Here is a 16287-nt window from a genome sequence, read left to right as displayed (position 1 = left end):
CAGGCAGGCTGGCTGGAGGCATGGCCCGGAGGAGGCAGGCAGGCTGGAGGCATGGCCCGGAGGAGGCAGGCAGGCTGGCTGGAGGCATGGCCCGGAGGAGGCAGGCAGGCTGGCTGGAGGCATGGCCCGGAGGAGGCAGGCAGGCTGGCTGGAGGCATGGCCCGGAGGAGGCAGGCAGGTGGCTGGAGGCGTGGCCCGGAGGAGGCAGGCAGGTGAGCTGGAGGCATGGCCCGGAGGAGGCAGGCAGGTTGGTGGCATGGCCCAGAGGAGACAGGCAGGCTGGCTGAAGGGCATGGCCCGGAGGAGACAGGCAGGCTGGATGGATGGAGGTATGGCCCGGAGGAGGCAGGCAGGCTGGCTGGAGGCATGGCCCGGAGGAGGCAGGCAAGCTGGCTGGAGGCATGGCCCGGAGGAGGCAGGCAGGCTGGCTGGAGGCATGGCCCGGAGGAGGCAGGCAGGCTGGCTGGAGGCATGGCCCGGAGTAGGCAGGCAGGCTGGCTGGAGGCATGGCCCGGAGGAGGCAGGCAGGTGGCTGGAGGCATGGCCTGGAGGAGGCAGGCAGGTTGGTGGCATGGCCCAGAGGAGACAGGCAGGCTGGCTGAAGGGCATGGCCCGGAGGAGGCAGGCAGGCTGGATGGATGGAGGTATGGCCCGGAGGAGGCAGGCAGGCTGGCTGGAGGCATGGCCCGGAGGAGGCAGGCAGGTTGGTGGCATGGCCCGGAGGAGACAGGCAGGCTGGCTGGAGGCATAGCCCGGAGGAGGCAGGCAGGCTGGATGGATGGAGGTATGGCCCGGAGGAGGCAGGCAGGCTGGCTGGATGCATGGCCCGGAGGAGGCAGGCATGTTGGTGGCATGGCCCGGAGGAGACAGGCAGGCTGGATGGAGGCATGGCCCGGAGGAGGCAGGCTGGTTGGCGGCATGGGCCAGAGGAGGCAGGCAGGCTGGTTGGCGGCATGGCCCGGAGGAGGCAGGCAGGCTGGCTGGAGGCATGGCCCGGAGGAGGCAGGCATGTTGGTGGCATGGCCCGGAGGAGACAGGCAGGCTGGATGGAGGCATGGCCCGGAGGAGGCAGGCTGGTTGGCGGCATGGCCCAGAGGAGGCAGGCAGGCTGGCTGGAGGCATGGCCCAGAGGAGGCAGGCAGGCTGGATGGATGAAGGTATGGCCCGGAGGAGGCAGGCAGGCTGGCTGGAGGCATGGCCCGGAGGAGGCAGGCATGTTGGTGGCATGGCCCGGAGGAGACAGGCAGGCTGGATGGAGGCATGGCCCGGAGGAGGCAGGCTGGTTGGCGGCATGGCCCGGAGGAGGCAGGCAGGCTGGCTGGAGGCATGGCCCGGAGGAGGCAGGCAGCCTGGCTGGAGGCATGGCCCGGAGGAGGCAGGCAGGCTGGCTGGAGGCATGGCCCGGAGGAGGCAGGCAGGCTGGCTGGAGGCATGGCCCGGAGGAGGCAGGCAGGCTGGCTGGAGGCATGGCCCGGAGGAGGCAGGCAGGCTGGCTGGAGGCATGGCCCGGAGGAGGCAGGCAGGCTGGCTGGAGGCATGGCCCGGAGGAGGCAGGCAGGCTGGCTGGAGGCATGGCCCGGAGGAGGCAGGCAGGCTGGCTGGAGGCATGGCCCGGAGGAGGCAGGCAGGCTGGCTGGAGGCATGGCCCGGAGGAGGCAGGCAGGCTGGCTGGAGGAGTGGCCCGGAGGAGGCAGGCAGGCTGGAGGCATGGCCCGGAGGAGGCAGGCAGGCTGGCTGGAGGAGTGGCCCGGAGGAGGCAGGCAGGCTGGCTGGAGGCATGGCCCGAAGGAGGCAGGCAGGCTGGCTGGAGGCATGGCCCGGAGGAGGCAGGCAGGCTGGCTGGAGGCATGGCCCGGAGGAGGCAGGCAGGCTGGCTGGAGGCATGGCCCGGAGGAGGCAGGCAGGCTGGCTGGAGGCATGGCCCGGAGGAGGCAGGCAGGCTGGCTGGAGGCATGGCCCGGAGGAGGCAGGCAGGCTGGCTGGAGGCATGGCCCGGAGGAGGCAGGCAGGCTGGCTGCAGGCATGGCCCGGAGGCAGGCAGGCTGGCTGGAGGCATGGCCCGGAGCAGGCAGGCAGGCTGGCTGGAGGCATGGCCCGGAGGAGGCAGGCAGGCTGGCTGGAGGCATGGCCCGGAGGCAGGCAGGCTGGAGGCATGGCCCGGAGGAGGCAGGCAGGTTGGCGGCATGGCCCGGAGGAGGCGGGCAGGCTGGATGGAGGTATGGCCCGGAGGAGGCAGGCAGGTGGCTGCAGGCATGGATCGGAGGAGGCAGGCAGGTGGCTGCAGGCATGGATCGGAGGAGGCAGGCAGGCTGGCTGGAGGCATGGCCCGGAGGAGGCAGGCAGGCTGGCTGGAGGCATGGTCCGGAGGAGGCAGGCAGGCTGGCTGGAGGCATGGCCGGGGGAGGCAGCAAGGCAGGCTGGCCCGGGCCGGGGGAGGCAACAAAGCCGCAGGGCAGGGGAAGGCAGCAAGGCCGCTGGCCCTGGCCTGGGAAGGCAGCAGGGCAGGCTGGCCCGGGCCAGGGGAGGCTGCAAGGCAGGCTGGGCCGGGCCAAGGGAGGCAGCAGGGCAGGCTGGCCCGGGCCAAGGGAGGCAGCAGGGCAGGCTGGCCCTGGCCTGGGAAGGCAGCAAGGCAGGCTGGCCCGGGCCAAGGGGGGCAGCAAGGCAGGCTGGCCCGGGCCAAGGGGGGCAGCAAGGCAGGCTGGCCCGGGCCAAGGGGGGCAGCAAGGCAGGCTGGCCCGGGCCAAGGGGGGCAACAGGGCAGGCTGGCCCGGGCCAAGGGGGGCAGCAAGGCCGCTGGCCTGGGAAGGCAGCAAGGCAGGCTGGCCCAGGCTGGGGGAGGCAGCAAGGCAGGCTGGCCCGGGCCGGGGGTGGCAGCAAAGCCGCAGGGTGGGGGGAGGCAGCAAGGCAGGCTGGCCCGGGCCAAGGGGGGCAGCAAGGCAGGCTGGCCCGGGCCAAGGGGGGCAGCAAGGCAGGCTGGCCCGGGCCAAGGGGGGCAGCAAGGCAGGCTGGCCCGGTCCGGGGGAGGCAGCAAGGTAGGCTGGCCCGGGCCAAAGGAGGCTGCAGGGCAGACTGGCCCGGGCCGGGGGAGGCAGCAAGGCAGGCTGGCCCGGGCCAAGGGGGGCAGCAAGGCAGGATGGCCCGGGCCAATGGGGGCAGCAAGGCAGGCTGGCCGGGGCCAAGGGAGGCAGGCTGGCCCGGGCCAAGGGGGGCAGCAGGGCAGGCTGGCCCGGGCCAAGGGAGGCGGCAGGGCAGGCTGGCCCGGGCCAAGGGAGGCAGCAGGGCAGGCTGGCCCGGGCCAAGGGAGGCAGCAAGGCAGGCTGGCCCGGGCCGGGGGAGGCAGCAAGGCAAGGCTGGCCCGGGCCGAAGGAGTCAGCAAGGCAGGTTGGCCCGGGCGGGGGGTGGCAGCAAAGCCGCAGGGCGGGCGTAGGCAGCAAGGCAGGCTGGCCCGGGCCAAGGAGGGCAGCAAGGCAGGCTGGCCCGGGCCAAGGGAGGCAGCAAGGCAGGCTGGCCCGGGCCGGGGGAGGCAGCCAGGCAGGCTGGCTCGGGCCGGGGGAGGCAGCCAGGCAGGCTGGCCCGGGCCGGGGGAGGCAGCCAGGCAGGCTGGCCCGGGCCGGGGGAGGCAGCCAGGCAGGCTGGCCCGGGCCGGAGGAGGCAGCCAGGCAGGCTGGCCCGGGGGAGGCAGCCAGGCAGGCTGGCCCGGGCCGGGGGTGGCAGCAAAGCCGCAGGGCGGGGGGAGGCAGCAAGGCGGGCTGGCCCGGGCCAAGGGGGGCAGCAAGGCAGGCTGGCCCGGGCCGGGGGAGGCAGCAAAGCCGCAGGCCCGGGCCGGGGGAGGCAGCAAGGCAGGCTGGCCCGGGCCGGGGGAGGCAGCCAGGCAGGCTGGCCCGGGCCGGGGGAGGCAGCCAGGCAGGCTGGCCCGGGCCGGGGGAGGCAGCCAGGCAGGCTGGCCCGGGCCGGAGGAGGCAGCAAGGCGGGCTGGCCCGGGCCAAGGGGGGCAGCAAGGCAGGCTGGCCCGGGCCGGGGGGCGGGGGGGCAGCAAAGCCGCAGGGCGGGGGGAGGAAGCATCGCCGCTGGCCTGGGAAGGCAGCAAGGCCGCTGGCCTGGGCCGGGGGAGGCAGCAAAGCCGCAGGCCCGGGCCGGGGGAGGCAGCAAGGCAGGCTGGCCCGGGCCAAGGGGGGCAGCAAGGCAGGCTGGCCCAGTCCGGGGGAGGCAGCAAGGCAGGCTGGCCCGGGCCAAAGGAGGCTGCAGGGCAGGCTGGCCCGGGCCGGGGGAGGCAGCAAGGCAGGCTGGCCCGGGCCAAGGGGGGCAGCAAGGCAGGATGGCCCGGGCCAAGGGGGGCAGCAAGGCAGGCTGGACGGGGCCAAGGGAGGTAGGAAGGCAGGCTGGCCGGGGCCAAGGAAGGCAGGCTGGCCCGGGCCAAGGGGGGCAGCAGGGCAGGCTTGCCCGGGCCAAGGGAGGCAGCCAGGCAGGCTGGCCCGGGCCGGGGGAGGCAGCCAGGCAGGCTGGCCCGGGCCGGAGGAGGCAGCAAGGCGGGCTGGCCCGGGCCAAGGGGGGCAGCAAGGCAGGCTGGCCCGGGCCGGGGGGCGGGGGGGCAGCAAAGCCGCAGGGCGGGGGGAGGCAGCAACGCCGCTGGCCTGGGAAGGCAGCAAGGCCGCTGGCCTGGGCCGGGGGAGGCAGCAAAGCCGCAGGCCCGGGCCGGGGGAGGCAGCAAGGCAGGCTGGCCCGGGCCAAGGGGGGCAGCAAGGCAGGCTGGCCCAGTCCGGGGGAGGCAGCAAGGCAGGCTGGCCCGGGCCAAAGGAGGCTGCAGGGCAGGCTGGCCCGGGCCGGGGGAGGCAGCAAGGCAGGCTGGCCCGGGCCAAGGGGGGCAGCAAGGCAGGATGGCCCGGGCCAAGGGGGGCAGCAAGGCAGGCTGGCCGGGGCCAAGGGAGGCAGGAAGGCAGGCTGGCCGGGGCCAAGGAAGGCAGGCTGGCCCGGGACAAGGGGGGCAGCAGGGCAGGCTGGCCCGGGCCAAGGGAGGCGGCAGGGCAGGCTGGCCCGGGCCAAGGGAGGCAGCAGAGCAGGCTGGCCCGGGCCAAGGGAGGCAGCAAGGCAGGCTGGCCCGGGCCCGGGCCAAGGGAGGCAGCAAGGCAGAATGGCCCGGGCCGGGGGGGGGGGGGGCAGCAAAGCTGCAGGGCGGGGGGAGGCAGCAAGGCGGGCTGGCCCGGGCCAAGGGGGGCAGCAAGGCAGGCTGGCCCGGGCCAAGGGGGGCAGCCAGGCAGAATGGGCCGGGGGGCGGGGGGCAGCAAAGCTGCAGGGCGGGGAAGGCAGCAAGGCCGCTGGCTCGGGCCGGGGGAGGCAGCAAAGCCGCAGGCCCGGGCCGGGGGAGGCAGCAAGGCAGGCTGGCCCGGGCCAAGGGGGGCAGCAAGGCAGGCTGGCCCGGGCCAAGGGGGGCAGCAAGGCAGGCTGGCCCGGGCCAAGGGAGGCAGCAAGGCAGAATGGCCTGGGCCGGGGGGCGGGGGGCAGCAAAGCTGCAGGGCGGGGAAGGCAGCAAGGCCGCTGGCCCGGGCCGGGGGAGGCAGCAAAGCCGCAGGCCCGGGCCGGGGGAGGCAGCAAGGCAGGCTGGCCCGGGCCAAGGGGGGCAGCAAGGCAGGCTGGCCCGGGCCAAGGGAGGCGGCAAGGCAGGCTGGCCCGGGCCAAGGGGGGCAGCAAGGCAGGCTGGCCCGGGCCAAGGGAGGCGGCAAGCCAGGCTGGCCCGGGCCAAGGGAGGCGGCAAGCCAGGCTGGCCCGGGCCAAGGGAGGCGGCAAGGCAGAATGGCCCGGGCCGGGGGGCGGGGGGCAGCAAAGCTGCAGGGCGGGGGAGGCAGCAAGGCAGGCTGGCCCGGGCCAAGGGGGGCAGCAAGGCAGGCTGGCCCGGGCCAAGGGGGGCAGCAAGGCAGGCTGGCCCGGGCCAAGGGGGGCAGCAAGGATGGCTGGCCCGGGCCAAGGGGGGCAGCAAGGCAGGCTGGCCCGGGCCAAGGGGGGCAGCAAGGCAGGCTGGCCCGGGCCAAGGGGGGCAGCAAGGCAGGCTGGCCCGGGCCAAGGGGGGCAGCAAGGCAGGCTGGCCCGGGCCAAGGGGGGCAGCAAGGCAGGCTGGCCCGGGCCAAGGGGGGCAGCAAGGCAGGCTGGCCCGGGCCAAGGGGGGCAGCAAGGCAGGCTGGCCCGGGCCAAGGGGGGCAGCAAGGCAGGCTGGCCCGGGCCAAGGGGGGCAGCAAGGCAGGCTGGCCCGGGCCAAGGGGGGCAGCAAGGCAGGCTGGCCCGGGCCAAGGGGGGCAGCAAGGCAGGCTGGCCCGGTCCGGGGGAGGCAGCAAGGCAGGCTGGCCCGGGCCAAAGGAGGCTGCAGGGCAGGCTGGCCCGGGCCGGGGGAGGCAGCAAGGCAGGCTGGCCCGGGCCAAGGGGGGCAGCAAGGCAGGATGGCCCGGGCCAAGGGGGGCAGCAAGGCAGGCTGGCCGGGGCCAAGGGAGGCAGCAAGGCAGGCTGGCCGGGGCCAAGGAAGGCAGGCTGGCCCGGGCCAAGGGGGGCAGCAGGGCAGGCTGGCCCGGGCCAAGGGAGGCGGCAGGGCAGGCTGGCCCGGGCCAAGGGAGGCAGCAGGGCAGGCTGGCCCGGGCCAAGGGAGGCAGCAGGGCAGGCTGGCCCGGGCCCGGGCCAAGGGAGGCAGCAAGGCAGAATGGCCCGGGCCGGGGGGGGGTGGCAGCAAAGCTGCAGGGCGGGGGGAGGCGGCAAGGCGGGCTGGCCCGGGCCAAGGGGGGCAGCAAGGCAGGCTGGCCCGGGCCAAGGGGGGCAGCCAGGCAGAATGGCCCGGGCCGGGGGGCGGGGGGCAGCAAAGCTGCAGGGCGGGGAAGGCAGCAAGGCCGCTGGCCCGGGCCGGGGGAGGCAGCAAAGCCGCAGGCCCGGGCCGGGGGAGGCAGCAAGGCAGGCTGGCCCGGGCCAAGGGGGGCAGCAAGGCAGGCTGGCCCGGGCCAAGGGGGGCAGCAAGGCAGGCTGGCCCGGGCCAAGGGAGGCAGCAAGGCAGAATGGCCCGGGCCGGGGGGCAGCAAAGCTGCAGGGCGGGGAAGGCAGCAAGGCCGCTGGCCCGGGCCGGGGGAGGCAGCAAAGCCGCAGGCCCGGGCCGGGGGAGGCAGCAAGGCAGGCTGGCCCGGGCCAAGGGGGGCGGCAAGGCAGGCTGGCCCGGGCCAAGGGAGGCGGCAAGGCAGGCTGGCCCGGGCCAAGGGAGGCGGCAAGGCAGGCTGGCCCGGGCCAAGGGAGGCGGCAAGGCAGGCTGGCCCGGGCCAAGGGAGGCGGCAAGGCAGGCTGGCCCAGGCCAAGGGAGGCAGCAAGGCAGAATGGCCCGGGCCGGGGGGCGGGGGGCAGCAAAGCTGCAGGGCGGGGAAGGCAGCAAGGCAGGCTGGCCCAGGCCAAGGGGGGCAGCAAGGCAGGCTGGCCCGGGCCAAGGAGGGCAGCAAGGCAGGCTGGCCCGGGCCAAGGGGGGCAGCCAGGCAGGCTGGCCCGAGCCGGGGGTGGCAGCAAAGCCGCAGGGCGGGGGGAGGCAGCAAGGCGGGCTGGCTCGGGCCAAGGGGGGCAGCAAGGCAGGCTGGCCCGGGCCGGGGGGCGGGGGGCCAGCAAAGCCGCAGGGCGGGGGGAGGCAGCAACGCCGCTGGCCTGGGAAGGCAGCAAGGCCGCTGGCCTGGGCCGGGGGAGGCAGCAAAGCCGCAGGCCCGGGCCAAGGAGGGCAGCAAGGCAGGCTGGCCCGGGCCAAGGAGGGCAGCCAGGCAGGCTGGCCCGGGCCAAGGGGGGCAGCCAGGCAGGCTGGCCCGGGCCGGGGGTGGCAGCAAAGCCGCAGGGCGGGGGGAGGCAGCAAGGCGGGCTGGCTCGGGCCAAGGGGGGCAGCAAGGCAGGCTGGCCCGGGCCGGGGGGCGGGGGGCCAGCAAAGCCGCAGGGCGGGGGGAGGCAGCAACGCCGCTGGCCTGGGAAGGCAGCAAGGCCGCTGGCCTGGGCCGGGGGAGGCAGCAAAGCCGCAGGCCCGGGCCGGGGGAGGCAGCCGGGCAGGCTGGCATGGGCCGGGGGAGGCAGCATGGCAGGCTGGCCCGGGCCAAGGGAGGCAGCAAGGCAGAATGGCCCGGGCCGGGGGGCGGGGGGCAGCAAAGCTGCAGGGCGGGGAAGGCAGCAAGGCCGCTGGCCCAGGCCGGGGGAGGCAGCAAGGCAGGCTGGCCCGGGCCAAGGGGGGCAGCAAGGCAGGCTGGCCCGGGCCAAGGGGGGCAGCAAGGCAGGCTGGCCCGGGCCAAGGGGGGCAGCAAGGCAGGCTGGCCCGGGCCAAGGGGGGCAGCAAGGCAGGCTGGCCCGGGCCAAGGGGGGCAGCAAGGCAGGCTGGCCCGGGCCAAGGGGGGCAGCAAGGCAGGCTGGCCCGGGCCAAGGGGGGCAGCAAGGCAGGCTGGCCCGGGCCAAGGGGGGCAGCAAGGCAGGCTGGCCCGGGCCAAGGGGGGCAGCAAGGCAGGCTGGCCCGGGCCAATGGGGGCAGCAAGGCAGGCTGGCCCGGGCCAAGGGGGGCAGCAAGGCAGGCTGGCCCGGGCCAAGGGGGGCAGCAAGGCAGGCTGGCCCGGGCCAAGGGGGGCAGCAAGGCAGGCTGGCCCGGGCCAAGGGGGGCAGCAAGGCAGGCTGGCCCGGGCCAAGGGAGGCAGCAAGGCAGAATGGCCCGGGCCGGGGGGCGGGGGGCAGCAAAGCTGCAGGGCGGGGAAGGCAGCAAGGCCGCTGGCCCAGGCCGGGGGAGGCAGCAAGGCAGGCTGGCCCGGGCCAAGGGGGGCAGCAAGGCAGGCTGGCCCGGGCCAAGGGGGGCAGCAAGGCAGGCTGGCCCGGGCCAAGGGGGGCAACAAGGCAGGCTGGCCCGGGCCAAGGGGGGCAGCAAGGCAGGCTGGCCCGGGCCAAGGGGGGCAGCAAGGCAGGCTGGCCCGGGCCAAGGGGGGCAGCAAGGCAGGCTGGCCCGGGCCAAGGGGGGCAGCAAGGCAGGCTGGCCCGGGCCAAGGGGGGCAGCAAGGCAGGCTGGCCCGGGCCAAGGGGGGCAGCAAGGCAGGCTGGCCCGGGCCAAGGGGGGCAGCAAGGCAGGCTGGCCCGGGCCAAGGGGGGCAGCAAGGCAGGCTGGCCCGGGCCAATGGGGGCAGCAAGGCAGGCTGGCCCGGGCCAAGGGGGGCAGCAAGGCAGGCTGGCCCGGGCCAAGGGGGGCAGCAAGGCAGGCTGGCCCGGGCCAAGGGGGGCAGCAAGGCAGGCTGGCCCGGGCCAAGGGGGGCAGCAAGGCAGGCTGGCCCGGGCCAAGGGAGGCAGCAAGGCAGAATGGCCCGGGCCGGGGGGCGGGGGGCAGCAAAGCTGCAGGGCGGGGAAGGCAGCAAGGCCGCTGGCCCAGGCCGGGGGAGGCAGCAAGGCAGGCTGGCCCGGGCCAAGGGGGGCAGCAAGGCAGGCTGGCCCGGGCCAAGGGGGGCAGCAAGGCAGGCTGGCCCGGGCCAAGGGGGGCAGCAAGGCAGGCTGGCCCGGGCCAAGGGGGGCAGCAAGGCAGGCTGGCCCGGGCCAAGGGGGGCAGCAAGGCAGGCTGGCCCGGGCCAAGGGGGGCAGCAAGGCAGGCTGGCCCGGGCCAAGGGGGGCAGCAAGGCAGGCTGGCCCGGGCCAAGGGGGGCAGCAAGGCAGGCTGGCCCGGGCCAAGGGGGGCAGCAAGGCAGGCTGGCCCGGGCCAAGGGGGGCAGCAAGGCAGGCTGGCCCGGGCCAAGGGGGGCAGCAAGGCAGGCTGGCCCGGGCCAAGGGGGGCAGCAAGGCAGGCTGGCCCGGGCCAAGGGGGGCAGCAAGGCAGGCTGGCCCGGGCCAAGGGGGGCAGCAAGGCAGGCTGGCCCGGGCCAAGGGGGGCAGCAAGGCAGGCTGGCCCGGGCCAAGGGGGGCAGCAAGGCAGGCTGGCCCGGGCCAAGGGGGGCAGCAAGGCAGGCTGGCCCGGGCCAATGAGGGCAGCAAGGCAGGCTGGCCCGGGCCAAGGGGGGCAGCAAGGCAGGCTGGCCCGGGCCAAGGGGGGCAGCAAGGCAGGCTGGCCCGGGCCAAGGGGGGCAGCAAGGCAGGCTGGCCCGGGCCAAGGGGGGCAGCAAGGCAGGCTGGCCCGGGCCAAGGGGGGCAGCAAGGCAGGCTGGCCCGGGCCAAGGGGGGCAGCAAGGCAGGCTGGCCCGGGCCAAGGGGGGCAGCAAGGCAGGCTGGCCCGGGCCAAGGGGGGCAGCAAGGCAGGCTGGCCCGGGCCAAGGGGGGCAGCAAGGCAGGCTGGCCCGGGCCAAGGGGGGCAGCAAGGCAGGCTGGCCCGGGCCAAGGGGGGCAGCAAGGCAGGCTGGCCCGGGCCAAGGGGGGCAGCAAGGCAGGCTGGCCCGGGCCAATGAGGGCAGCAAGGCAGGCTGGCCCGGGCCAAGGGGGGCAGCAAGGCAGGCTGGCCCGGGCCAAGGGGGGCAGCAAGGCAGGCTGGCCCGGGCCAAGGGGGGCAGCAAGGCAGGCTGGCCCGGGCCAAGGGGGGCAGCAAGGCAGGCTGGCCCGGGCCAAGGGGGGCAGCAAGGCAGGCTGGCCCGGGCCAAGGGGGGCAGCAAGGCAGGCTGGCCCGGGCCAAGGGGGGCAGCAAGGCAGGCTGGCCCGGGCCAATGGGGGCAGCAAGGCAGGCTGGCCCGGGCCAAGGGGGGCAGCAAGGCAGGCTGGCCCGGGCCAAGGGGGGCAGCAAGGCAGGCTGGCCCGGGCCAAGGGGGGCAGCAAGGCAGGCTGGCCCGGGCCAAGGGGGGCAGCAAGGCAGGCTGGCCCGGGCCAAGGGGGGCAGCAAGGCAGGCTGGCCCGGGCCAAGGGGGGCAGCAAGGCAGGCTGGCCCGGGCCAAGGGGGGCAGCAAGGCAGGCTGGCCCGGGCCAAGGGGGGCAGCAAGGCAGGCTGGCCCGGGCCAAGGGGGGCAGCAAGGCAGGCTGGCCCGGGCCAAGGGGGGCAGCAAGGCAGGCTGGCCCGGGCCAATGAGGGCAGCAAGGCAGGCTGGCCCGGGCCAAGGGGGGCAGCAAGGCAGGCTGGCCCGGGCCAAGGGGGGCAGCAAGGCAGGCTGGCCCGGGCCAAGGGGGGCAGCAAGGCAGGCTGGCCCGGGCCAAGGGGGGCAGCAAGGCAGGCTGGCCCGGGCCAAGGGGGGCAGCAAGGCAGGCTGGCCCGGGCCAAGGGGGGCAGCAAGGCAGGCTGGCCCGGGCCAAGGGGGGCAGCAAGGCAGGCTGGCCCGGGCCAAGGGGGGCAGCAAGGCAGGCTGGCCCGGGCCAAGGGGGGCAGCAAGGCAGGCTGGCCCGGGCCAAGGGGGGCAGCAAGGCAGGCTGGCCCGGGCCAAGGGGGGCAGCAAGGCAGGCTGGCCCGGGCCAAGGGGGGCAGCAAGGCAGGCTGGCCCGGGCCGGGGGAGGCAGCAAGGCAGGCTGGCCCGGGCCAAGGGGGGCAGTAAGGCAGGCTGGCCCGGGCCAAGGGGGGCAGCAAGGCAGGCTGGCCCGGGCCAAGGGGGGCAGCAAGGCAGGCTGGCCCGGGCCAAGGGGGCAGCAAGGCAGGCTGGCCCGGTCCGGGGGAGGCAGCAAGGCAGGCTGGCCCGGGCCGGGGGAGGCAGCAAGGCAGGCTGGCCCGGGCCGGGGGAGGCAGCAAGGCAGGCTGGCCCGGGCCGGGGGAGGCAGCAAGGCAGGCTGGCCCGGGCCAAGGGGGGCAGCAAGGCAGGCTGGCCCGGGTCAAGGGAGGCATCAAGGCAGGCTGGCCCGGGCGGGGGGAGGCAGCAACGCCGCTGGCCGGGGGAGGCAGCAAGGCAGGCTGGCCCGGGCCAAGGGGGGCAGCAAGGCAGGCTGGCCCGGGCTGGGGGAGGCAGCAGGGCAGGCTTGCCCGGGCCGGGGGAGGCAGCAGGGCAGGCTGGCCCGGGCCAGGGGAGGCAGCAGGGCAGGCTGGCCCGGGCTGGGGGAGGCAGCAAGGCAGGCTGGCCCGGGCCAAGGGGGGCAGCAAGGCAGGCTGGATGTTGTACCCCTAGGTAGAGGTTTTGGAGGACTCCTTGGGCTGACAGAAATCTGAGAAATAACAAGAAAGTGTTTATTTTAGTAAACAATTGATATTATATGTGTAATGAAAAGTTATAGAATTTTTTCTATATAATTTCTGTAACTCTGCTTGCTGTACTTATATAGAAAGCAAGCAGTGCGATAATAACAGATCGTGCACCTACACCTCCATATCCACTGGAAGTAAACTTAGAAGCTCTCTATTGAAGCAAAGCAAGCAGAGATCTAGAAAGTGGTGAGGAACGGATACAGAAAGTATATTGGGAAAATGTTTAACTTTTTCTTACACAAACAATATCAATTGTTTGCTGAAAGTGGACAACCCCTTAAAGTGGCATAATTGTTAATTAAAGGGGTTTCCCCAAGATATCATGTTATCCCCTTTCCAAAGAGTAATGTAGCATTGACCCCCACTGACCGCAGGATTAGGATCCCGCTCAGAAGAGGCATAACTTGAGGAGGTGCAGAGGGATCAGTTGCATCCGGGGCACAAGAGACTTGTAGTCCATAATTTGTCATTCCCCTATATGAGAAGACTATTGCTATAAACCACACAGTATAGTAGGTGTCCTGGCACAGACTTTGCACGTTACACCACCATGCATGCATCCATGCGCTATGGCAATGCTATACAGCAATCCCCATAACCTGGCATACCATTTATTTGGGGGGATCGGAGCAGCAATATCAATAATTTATGCAACTGGGTCACTGTTAGGCGGAATGTCTAATCAGAATACAGTCACTGTTGCCGATGGTGACCAATCACAATACAGCTAACATTCCTTGTACTGTTATTGGTTACATTAAAGCCTCTATATTTTACCAAAAGTTCAATAACAGGTGGCTCTTCCACTATAAAAATAGTCTAAATGGCAAACCTTCATTTTTTTTTATACATTTTTTTTTAAGCATACAATTTGTTGCTGAGCATCCTGGGAGTTGTGCCCCCCCCCCTTTCCCATACATACATCGTATATAGCAACCGACCCCTGCACAGGTTTAATGTTATATTCTGCTCAGTTGAGCTGCAGTTTGTGGCTATGGGTTACAGACAGCTTCCATTACAGACAGTGTTGTATCTATTTGATGCAACTGGATCATTTTTGACCAATGGTAATGAATGCTGGAATTTGTTGTTCTCCAATAAATACTGAGGCAGATTTATGATACAGAAGAGTCCAATGTCCAAAAACAATGCTGAACGGGAACTACAACTCCCAGAATGCTTAACCACATGGTATGAACTGTCTGCTGTGTAATAATTGTGTCATATTTAGATGACTGCCTCTGCAGTTCGCAGCAACCAACCCTTTCCCATTCTGCCAATGAAACATGGAATATAGGCAACAATGGTAGTTACTATAAACCATGGTCATTGCCCCCCGTGATGGATCCGTCAAAATCATCTCCTCACCTCATGGGCGTTCTGTGCTTTGCCCAGCTGAGGCTCTTGACATGGCTTGAGGCTTGTGCCGGAGAAGGCTTGGAGGCATCTGGATGCTCAGAGATGGAGAAGGCAGGCAGGCGTCTAGAGGCCTGGGCAGGAGAAGGCTTCTGGCTTGGGCCGGAGGAAGGGACACCCCTAGGTAGAGGTTTTCTGTCCCCCTTAGCTAGAGGGATTGGGTCCCCCACTAGCTAGAGGATCGGGGGGGCCCATGTAGGGGAGCTGACAGCATGCAGGAATCTGAAAAAATATAAGTTACACAATTTAATATTAAATGGGTTGCCCTAAGATAGCATGTTATTCCCTTTCCAGGAAGGAATGGAGCACTGAGACTGCACTAATCACAGGATTGGGGGGGGGGGGGTCTCACTCATTCAGCGGGACAGTCCTGGTTTTTGGGGTTTGTCCAGCCATCACGCATGCGTTTTTGACCAGTTTGAAATTAAGATAATTGGTTAAACCTGTCAAAAAACGCATGCGTTTTTTACGATCTAAAAACGGCCCAAAAACGGCCTAAAAATGCCACGTGTGTCTTCACCCTTAGGCTGGCGCCACACGTAGAGCTTTGTCTGCGCTTGCAAACGCCTATGGAAACGCCTGCGATCGCGTTTTGCAAGCGCAGACAAAGCGCTACGTGTGGCGCCAGCCTCAGGGTGAAGACACACGTGGCGTTTTTAGGCCGTTTGTGGGCTGTTTTTAGTTAGTGCGTTTTCAGATCGTTAAAAAAGCATGCGTTTTTTACGATCTGAAAACGTAAAACGGCCCAAAAACGCCACGTGTGTCTTCACCCTCAGGGTGATGCCACATGGCCCATTTTTGGACCGTTTTAACGCAGACATCTTCAGCCCATTTAAAAACGCCTGCGTTTTTAAAACGCGTCAATTTTTTATTGTTCACCATGCGTTCGACTGCTTTGAACCGGTTTATCTATTAAGATAAACAGCCAAAGGCTGGTGTCACACGTACCGCTTTGTCTGTGCTTGCAAACGCAGACAAGGTCGCGCCCACCGGGGCGGGCCTCGGCCCGATCACATCGCAGGCGTTTCTATGGAAACGCCTGCGATCGGGAACGAGCCGCCGGTGTTTTGCGTTAATTTAATGCAAAACACCGGCGGCTTGTTCCTGATCGCAGGCGTTTCCATAGAAACGGCGATGCGATCGGCCGCAGCCCGCCCCGGTAGGCGCGGCTTTGCTTGCGTTTGCCTTTTCAAACGCAGCCGAAGCGGTGCGCGTGGCACCGGCCAAAGGCATGGTAGACATTAACAAATGCATGTGCTTTTAAACAGACTGAAAAAGCATGCTTTAAAACGATCCAAAAATGGGACGTATGGCATCACCCTAAGGCTGGCGCCACACGTAGCGCTTTGTCTGCGCTTGCAAACGCAGACAAAGTCGCGCCTACTGGGGCGGGCCTCGGCCCGATCGCATCGGCGTTTCTATGGAAACGCCTGCGATCGGGAACGAGACGTCGGTGTTTTGCGTTAATTTGCGTTTAACGCGAAACACCGGCGGCTTGTTCACGAGGCCCGCCCCGGTGGGCGCGACTTTGTCTGTTTTGCAAGCGCAGACAAAGCGCTACGTGTGACGCTAGCCTTAGGGTGGTGGCACACGTGCCGTTTTGTCGGCATTTGCAAACAGGTGTCCTGACACAGACTTTGCACATTACCCCACGGCCGCTCAGACAAGCATGTGGTCCCCCGCACCATCCATGCGCTATGGCAGTGCTATACAGCTATCCCCATAACCTGTCATACCATTTATTTGGGGGGATCGGAGCAGCAATATCAATAATTTATGCAACTGGTTCACTGTTTGGCGGAATGTCTTATACAGTCACTGTTGCCGATCGTGACCAATCACAATACAGCTAACATTCCTTGTACTGTTGTGCTGTGATTGGTTACTTAGAAGCCTCTATATTTAACCAAAAGTTTACTAACAGGTGGCTCTTCCACTATAAAAATAGTCTAGATGGCAAACCTTCTTTGTTGCCCATAGCAACCAATCACAGTTTTCATTTTAAAAAGTGACAACTTTGCTGTGATCAGTTGCTATGGGCAACAGACATTTTTTTTAACCATACAGTTTGTTGCTGAGCATGCTGGGAGTTGTGCCCCCCCCCCGAACATACATTATAAATAGTGTTGTATCTATTTGATGCAACTGGATAATTTTTGGCCAATGGTAATGAATGCTGGGATTTGTTGTTCTCCAATAAATTCTGAGGCAGACTTATGATACAGAAGAGTCCAATGTCCAAAAATAATGCAGAGCGGAAACTACAACTCCCAGCATGCTTAGCCACATGGTATGAACTGTCTGCTGTGTAATAATTGTGCCAATGAAACATGGAATATAGACAACAATGGTAGTTACTATAAACCAGGGGCTTCACCCACCCCCACCCCCCCCGGCAATAAATCCGTCAAAATCATCTCCTCACCCCATGGGCGTTCTGTTCTTTGCCCAGCTGAGGCTTCTGAGGCTTGAGACTTGTGCCGGAGAAGGCAGGCATCTGGATGCTCGGGGATAGAGAAGGCAGGCATCTAAAAGCTCAGGACGGAGAAGGCTTCTGGCTTGGGCCGGAGGAAGGGGAAGGCTTCTGGCTTCTGGCTTGGGCCAGAGGAAGGGACACCCCTAGGTAGAGGGATTCTGTCCCCCTCAGCTAGAGGGATTGGGCCCCCCACTTGCTAGAGAATCGGGGGGCCCATGTAGGGGGAGCTGACAGCATGCAGGAATCTGAAAAAAATATAAGTGACACAATTTAATATTAAATGGGTTGCCCTAAGATAGCATGTTATTCC

At 68.9% G+C, this 16287-nt stretch overlaps 1 long non-coding RNA gene across 2 annotated transcripts in view; it reads right to left on the bottom strand.

Moving 5' to 3' along the window:
• LOC140075480 (uncharacterized) overlaps positions 1–16071 on the bottom strand; it is a 50811-nt gene extending 34740 nt beyond the window's left edge. Inside the window, exons 1-3 of one of the 2 annotated variants that reach the window (XR_011849428.1) lie at positions 15927–16071; positions 13454–13723; positions 11962–12045 (exon numbers count right to left, since the gene is read on the bottom strand). This is a non-coding gene — a long non-coding RNA (uncharacterized lncRNA). Of the gene's footprint in view, positions 1–11961; positions 12046–13453; positions 13724–15926 lie in introns of those variants that run through there. The other variant, XR_011849429.1, reaches the window with a different exon arrangement.
• Positions 16072–16287: the final 216 nt, after the last annotated feature.

Source organism: Engystomops pustulosus, chromosome 8 (assembly GCF_040894005.1).
Source record: "Engystomops pustulosus chromosome 8, aEngPut4.maternal, whole genome shotgun sequence".
In the NCBI taxonomy this organism is placed as follows: Eukaryota; Metazoa; Chordata; class Amphibia; order Anura; family Leptodactylidae; genus Engystomops; species Engystomops pustulosus.
Note: the sequence above shows the minus strand (reverse complement) of the source record. Positions and strands in the feature narration are given on the sequence as shown.